Source organism: Zalophus californianus, chromosome 17 (assembly GCF_009762305.2).
Source record: "Zalophus californianus isolate mZalCal1 chromosome 17, mZalCal1.pri.v2, whole genome shotgun sequence".
NCBI classification, from domain to species: domain Eukaryota; kingdom Metazoa; phylum Chordata; class Mammalia; order Carnivora; family Otariidae; genus Zalophus; species Zalophus californianus.
In genome coordinates, this window is record NC_045611.1 from 20,257,980 (window position 1) to 20,263,432 (window position 5,453).

The following is a 5,453-nucleotide window of genomic DNA, read 5'->3' on the forward strand; positions in this document are numbered from 1 at the left end:
TTTCATGCCTTCCAAAGATCCAATGAGGGTTAGCCCATTTTATAGCTGAAGAAACAAAGGCTCCAAGCAGTTAAATAATTTTCCAAAGTTTACCTACAAGAAGTTAGGAAGCTAGAACCTAAAGCTGAGTCTTCAGCTTTTCATTATTTTTTTCCACTATACCTGCTGACTTTAAAATATATTGATGGTTTCCCACACTACTGCAATGGATTTGTGACTCAAATCCATTAGTTCTCAACAAAGAGCCACAAGACACTAAGAATCCAGACCAAGTTCTATTTTTCATTAAATGGAGTTATGAGAATAAACAAGAAATATTGCTAACGTAAAATACAATGCACTCTTCTGCTCAGGAATGAGTTAGAAATCCAAGGAAAAACCAAACCAAGCCACAACCAATAACTAGATATTTTTTTTGGCCAAAGCAACGATAGAAGGATTACTTAGTATTGATGCTCTTATTCATGGCGTTGAGGCAGAGCCTAGAGAAGTCTTGGATCTTTTATTGGAATAGTACATAATTATCCTGTAAGAGACAGATCTCTTTTGTTTGTAAGAAAAACTACTTGGGTTACCTTGTCATTGACTCTGTAAGGATCTTGGAAGTATAATCTTAATATAATTGTGAAATGAAGATGTAATTTGGGGATACTCCATTATGTTGTAAAGTTTCCCTCTACATTACTCAAAGTATTTTGTGAACAGTAACTAAGTTATTTAATAATTGACAGAAATCCTGTCTCCATCTGTTCTCCAACAAATTACCCTATCCAATATTTTAAAAATCTTTGGACATAGATTAAACTAATAAAAATATTTTGAACAGAAAAACTGAGTACTCCACACATGTTTTTAGATCTTTTCAAAGACTAGATCTGAGGTACAATTTTTGAGGGGATAAAAATACATCATAAGTCTAATTCTGGACTGCAAGGTTTTTACTTGAGCTCTTCAGTCTTGTGTCTTCAAGTTTTTTCTTTCACAATGAAAATCCTGCTTGCTGACATAACTAACATTCCTCATTTATTTTTCCATAATACTTAAGAGTGTGCACGAGAACCTCAACTCCATCTTTATATTACCTGATTTCTCAAAAACAGTAGCACAGTTCTGATTCTCAAAAGTAAGAGAATCCTACCCAGGTGTTTGTGGATAGTGTTTAGAATTTGGACTCAGGGGGCCCATGTGGGGTTCCAGGCTCTCTACCACTTACTCACTGGCTGAAGTCACTTAACCTCTGTGAACATCAGTGTTGTTACTTTCAGAATGATACCAGCCACACGCGTTTGTGTGGATTAAACAGTATCTTTCAAGTAAAAGCTGTTACAGTGGATGTTAAGTTAGTGTAGATGCTGTTGGTGAAAAGATGCATTTGTGTAGAAGTCTTTCTACAAACTCTATTTCTTTAAAAATGAGTGACTCAACCGTAAGCTTTACATAGGTAACTTGGTTCAAAGCTTCATGAGGGTGGACACTGTTTCTTTTTTGCTCACCCAGAAATCACAGTGCCTAGGACATTGCCTGGCATAGCACAGGATCTCAAAGTCATAGCTTTTGAGTGAGGAGAGATGTTAATTAATCAATCAATAAGTCGGTCAATTATCAGGTATTGACTGAGTACATATAATGCACATGTGTGTGGAGCAGAGGGGAAATATATGGCTGCTTTATTATTCTGTTGAAAGCTCTGTGAGAACAGTTACCAGTCCAACTGGCTCCGTTCTATCACTATAGTTCTGTAGTAATGAAAGCAGTTTCTATTCAGTAAATATGGGTAGAGAGTGAGTGATTCCTATCATGTGTATGCGACAGCAGTAGGGAGAATGTAGATTCACATTAAAACTTTAAGAACCACTTATCTCAATCTGTGGGCATCTCAATCTTGGAGATGCAGAGGTGGGCAAAGCTTTCACTGAAGAGCTTCACAGCCAAGGTGAAAACCAGCTACCATGAAAACATGAGTAGACTTTTAAGAAGTGGAAAAGAATCAGGGTGACTTTCTCTGGAGGGAATAAGCAAGAGCAAACACAGAGAAGTGGGTGCAAATATGGTGTGGCTAGGAAGAGATGTACAGCCATAGGGCCACTCCACAGCATCGCTTGAAGGGGGCTTCACCACTGCTGACAAGCTCACGCTGCTCTGGCATGGGATTGATAGATGGGTCAACCATTAACATTCTCTCAATCTCAGCGGTTCTGGGATGTCCTAGTTGTGGCACTTATCACAGAGAGTCCTGGAAATGACAGTGTCTCTAAGATTTTTGAAACATGAAAATTGCCATTTCAAACATTTAAATTGTTTTCTGTCTCTCAGACTTAACTTTGCATTTATCATTGTAACAGATTGTCTCTCTTTCCATGGAAATCACCTCAAGGGTTTTTTTTTTTTTTTAAATCTTTTTTTTTTAATTTTTTTTTTAAAGATTTTATTTATTTATTTTTGAGAGAGAGAGAGAGAGAATGAGAGATAGAGAGCACGAGAGGGAAGAGGGTCAGAGGGAGAAGCAGACTCCCCACTGAGCAGGGAGCCCGATGCGGGACTCGATCCCGGGACTCCAGGATCATGACCTGAGCCGAAGGCAGTCGCTTAACCAACTGAGCCACCCAGGCGCCCACCTCAAGGGTTTCTTAGACACCACAACATTAAACAAAGCCCCACCCAAACACCTTAGAGAAAATGGAAACCTTGACCCACTTCACTGCAGGTGATTTAGGCAGAGAGTAAGTTCTACAAAGCTGTGTAGCTGACCATTCTATAGCTTTGGAGGAAGAAATTATGTTTTCATTACATATATATCAGTTTACTTTAGAATTATGTGTGTTCTTTGGACAATCTATTGCTAGAGATGTAAAATATTGCTACAAGGATGTGTAGGCACATGCTACCCCTTCTCATTGACCCAGAGGCAGTAAAACTCAGACGGACTGGCTTTGATGTGACTCAACAAAGATTTAATTCTTTGAGATGCAAAATGTGATGTTATTTAATAGCAAATAAAGTACTGAGGTGGCACAATTCTTTTAGAATGTATTTTAATTGCAGGGAGGGACTGGGTTTCCCTGAAAGGATTGGACATTGCGATTATCAGTCTTCCTGGACAGAGGCTGGAGGTATGATCAGAGCCGATGAGTAAGGGCATTAGGTTGGAGTGAAGGAAAATCATTTTCATCTCTGTGGTCCTCACTGCATTTGGGGCCTGGATCCCTGAAGAGTAGACACGCTTAGGATAGTACATATGTAGGAGGCCAGCTGCCCCACTGTCCAGCTCCACATGGTAGTCACAAGCAAGGCAAGGTGGCACTTCTGCCCAGACTAGTGCCATTGGTTCTTGGCACACACTGTGCTTAGCAGCATGCCCTCTGAAGTCAGATGGCTTGAGTTAAATTTGGACTTGATTCTTTGGCTAGCTGGGCAAATTACTTTGCCTCTCTGTGCTTCTGTTTTTTCCCTTAAGAATAATATAGCATCTGTCTAGTCAATGATGGGCTACTGAGGTAATACATCTAAGTTCTCCTTGCTGTGCTTTATTTCTTTTTTTTCTCATTAGCTCATATCATAATCTGTAGGTTTTTATGCTTATGGTTATTTTTATTTACTCTTTCTCCCTCTGGGAATGTAAGCTAGCCAAGTACAGGAATTTTTGACTAATCATTAGTATAACATTTTTTGTATCATTCATAGTGTAGTGTCTGGCCCACAGTATGTGCTTAATAAATGTTTCTTGAATGAATAAAGAGCTTAGAAGGATGCTTAATCAATGTAAATTGTTATTATCATTACTCTCACCCACAGTGTCTGGTAAAGTCTTGTACATTTGAGTCTGGTCTCTGGTATGTGGTGGACAATACAGAGCAACCTTTTTCATGGGTGAGACACAATGTCCCTACTACCTCCACTGTGGCTTTCTCCTGCCTGTACCATGGGGCGGACAACCATCAGCAATCATAGGAACCCCATATAGAATTTAATTCTGGTTTATAAACCAGCAGAGTCTGGACATTTGTCTTATATAAGGTAAGAGGGAGAAAAGACAGCTAATGCTACTTTACTTTTTTCTACCAAGGATGTAGACCTTATCCCAATAGTATGACAAGGAGGTCAGGTTTGCAGTGATTTATTGTCCCTTTATGGCAGATATTTTGTTTCACCCTTGAGATAATAAGATAATAAAAGAATAATAATATTAATAACAACAAAAGTGTGGCTAATATTTATTGGGTACCCTTCTAAGTGCTTCAGATGCATTATCACATTTATTCCCAACAAGATGGAGTGGGCGCCTGGGTGGCTCAGATAGTTAAGCATCTGCCTTCAGCTCAGGTCATGATCCCAGGGTCCTGGGATAGAGTCCCACATCGGGCTCCCTGCTCCTTGGGAGCCTGCTTCTCCCTCTGCTTCTCTCTCTCTCCCTCTCTCTCTCTCCTCCTCTGTCTCTCATGAATAAATAAATAAAATCTTTAAAAAAAAAACAAGATGGAGTTAGGTAGTGATATAGTCATTTCAGATGAGGAAGCTGAGGCCCAGGGAAGTACATGGATATACCAGTTGTCACTGAGTGACGAGGCCACCAAGAGGAAGCACACCACATGTGTCTGTGGCTCAAAAACTACAGTATTATACTGACTTTAAATCCACATGTGGTTCCAACTTATGGTGGACTTATGGGGGTGACTTACAGGGGGTGGAGGGAAAGCACATAAATCAACAGTCACAGAACAGTGCTTTAGGATGGGGGTAAGGCACCCTGAGTGGGGGAAGCTGAATATGCCTTATAGGAAAATAAGAGTTTTTCTAGAAGTAGTGACATCTCCTAGTGCACAGCAGGAGGAAAGCAACGGTATTTTATAGGGCAAGAGCGTGCCCACGGAGGAAGTGAAGAGGGTCCATGGCACCAAGATGAGAAAGATAATGCTGCTTCCAAGGGATGCTGACATGGACAACTGGCCTGTATTTAAGTCTTGGTTGCTTACACTTTGGTGTGCACAGAAATCACCTTTGAAGCTACTGAAAAATGCAGTTTACTTGGGCTTATTGAGTCCAGGACAGAGCTCAGGAGTCAGCATTTTAGCAAGTACTCTGAACACTTCTGATGATAATCCTGTGAATCAAATTTTGGGAAACGTGGCTATTTATGGCTTTTAAGAAAGGATAAAATAAAGAATGTGGTCATATCCCTCTTTTATAAAACCCCTCTCATGGGGCTTGAAGGATGACCAAGAAGAGAAGAACTGAGGCAGGGTTAATTTAGAAGGCTGACCCTAGTAATCTAGGTGTGAGAGGCAAGTGGCCCCATCTGGGCAGGTGGGAGGTGGGAGCTGAGGAGGTGGGAGATGTCACAGAAGCAGACTCAGAGCTACGGGCAGCTTCCCTTGTTGGGATTCCTCATTCAGTAGAGTCATGACCCACTGGCTGGGGCAAGAGCGGCATGATGGTCAGTGCCTTCTGGAGGAAAA